Here is a 2,484-nt window from a genome sequence, read left to right as displayed (position 1 = left end):
TATACCCTTGGGTGTCCCATCACTCCTTGCGCTCTTGATAATGGTATCCAACCACGGGCTCGAATGAACACGGTCCGTTTCGGTAAATGATGACTTTAAAAAGGCGGCTGTCTGCGTCAAGAGAGTGATTGGTCTGCTGGTTACAATTAAGCGGTGCCTATGTAGAGGCACGAACAATTTGTGTGAAAGGAAGCTCTTAATTAATTAGGTCGTGCTCTAAAACCAACCTTAACTGTATTTGAGTCTAAATCAAAATCTGATCGCAGAAACCGTAAACCTTTCTCGTCAATATGGTAGTTAGTACTCATTGACTTCATACTAATAAAGACCTCCCTTCTGTATTGCTCGCTTCTCAACGTATTTATAGATATAATCCTCCCCTCCATGAAGCTTTCCCCCTTTGTTTGTCATCTGCAAAAAAAAAAAATGTCGTATATATTGCTGCGCTATCATTAACGCTGTACATTTTATGTGTGCCAAATTCAACTGCAAAAGTTGTATACGAACGATGTGCGGGGGACTGCATTCTCGATATGCGGTGGCGGCGGAATCGAAGCCAACTCCAACGGAGCTCGCGGCAATTAAGTGACTTTCGCACGAACTGATGTAAGGCTACATAATGCCCAATTCAGGTGGCGGAGATAACCTTCAATCTTCCACTTACGACGAACCGCCTTTCCGATTACGAAAGCGTTAGCTTAATGGCGCATATAATTCATAATACCGCTCGACACCGCTGACACGAAGCGCCTTTTGTCTCGCTATACCCGAAGCTCAATTTTCAAGCATTGCTCGTAGTTCTTTCTGGAGCAACCTGGTTTTATAATGTTTCCTGCTGTGCGTGCGCTTTCAGTGTAAGAGAGACAGAATGCGAAAGACTCGCGTAAGTGCTGTCCGGGGTTCTAAGTGCGCGCATTAATGTCGTCAAGCTCGTCTTTCACTCTTTAGACGTTGCAGGTATACATATATGATACGTAATTCGGCTTCGCAGACACGTTCACAGATAATGCTATCCAAAAGACGAGCTGGTGCGGCATATTCCATTGCCTTATTACGCGCGCAGTTTAAAATATGAGATCATTTCACCGTGAGGGCAGCCGGGTTGCGAAACTCACCGATGTCAGATCATTGTAATCCCAATGCTACAAGTCGGCTGCAGTATTGCGTAAGCTGGTTGGGCGGATCGATATCTATATACGGAGGGGAAGCAGAATGTGCGTTCTCTGAAATGTAAGTTGATGCGTCCGACAAAAACACAACATCGCTACCTTTGAAAGCGCAAGAGAATATCGCATACGAGGATTATTTAACAGAAATGAAAAGAATAAAGAAGAAGGGGACCAAGTCGGAGTACTGGGAAACCTCTGTTTTTTTTTTTCTGTTTTTTTTTTTATACAGGCTCTTCCGTTCTTGATTTTCGGCGTTGAAGTTTCTTAACTCTGTAAAATAGCTTGATCTCTAGGTTCGAAGAGCGCGGACACGGAAGAACGCCCGGTGTCGAATATATATGGTCACACAAGTGCATGCGCAGTATAGAGTCTGCGAATTCTGCTTGTTGCCGGTTCTCGGCGATCTTGCTTTTCTTTTTATTTTTAGTCGATACAAACGAGCCGTTTCTCGGAAAGTAAGCTTTTCTATAATAGCGATGAAGGGATGCTTGGGTGCCCATGCGCGTGCATGTTTATTATGTTTTATTGGGAGGAGCGACGAAAAAACTTGCGGCCTTTTCATTGTAATTCAGAGTTCTGCCTCCCGTTATTTTGCGGCACTGCATGGGTTTGGCCAAAAAACAAACAAAAAAGAAAACACCGGTTGATCGTGCAGGCAATGAGGCTTCTCGATACGAGCCGATGACGCCTATAGCCAGCTGAGGCAGATGCAGCCATGTTTTACCCCTCGGGATTACCCGAAATCTTGGTTTCTCATTGCAGCCATTCACTGTGAACAACTTCGACGTAATCCAGAGGGAGTCTAATAACAAAATTTAGGTATGACCAGATTTTGTTCTGTCGCAGCAATGGGACGGTGCTCATCTTGTGGACTCTTGTGAAAAAGTATGTAAGCATGGTAAGGTCACTGCCATATATATATATATATATATGGTTGAGGGTGGTGCTGGTGAACACTCTCAAGGTTCGTATACAGACAACATAAATACCCAAGCAAGTAGCAGGGGGTACAGCGGCCGATGTAGCTCAGTTGGAAGAGCACCGGACGTGATATTCGGAGGTCGTGGGTTCGGTTCCCACCTTCGGCACGTTGTTTTTTCTTTTTTTTTTTCTTCTACTTTGCGTTCAATTATATTTCCCCTAATCAGATTACATTACTAATTTCTGTGATTATCCAAGTAAACATAAAAAAAAAAAGACAAAGTACCATCCCCAACGCTTTCCTTGGCCTCGCCAACTGTTGGCTTCTTTCCTTCACACATATATATATATATATATATACATATATACACTGCGCCTATGCACAGAAACCCAA

The 2,484-nt window shown here is 43.6% G+C and overlaps 1 non-coding gene across 1 annotated transcript; it reads left to right on the top strand.

The window, feature by feature from the left end:
* The first annotated feature begins 2,184 nt into the window (after nucleotides 1–2,184).
* Nucleotides 2,185–2,257, top strand: TRNAS-UGA (transfer RNA serine (anticodon UGA)). Its single transcript has one exon. It is a non-coding gene; the product is annotated as a tRNA-Ser (tRNA).
* The last annotated feature ends 227 nt before the right edge of the window (nucleotides 2,258–2,484 follow it).

The sequence above is a fragment of the Amblyomma maculatum genome, chromosome 1, assembly GCF_055883805.1.
Source record: "Amblyomma maculatum isolate TAMU_Amacu chromosome 1, ASM5588380v1, whole genome shotgun sequence".
Lineage (NCBI taxonomy): Eukaryota > Metazoa > Arthropoda > Arachnida > Ixodida > Ixodidae > Amblyomma > Amblyomma maculatum.
The sequence above is the reverse complement of the archived record's forward strand: the minus strand, read 5'-3'. Positions and strand labels throughout refer to the sequence as shown.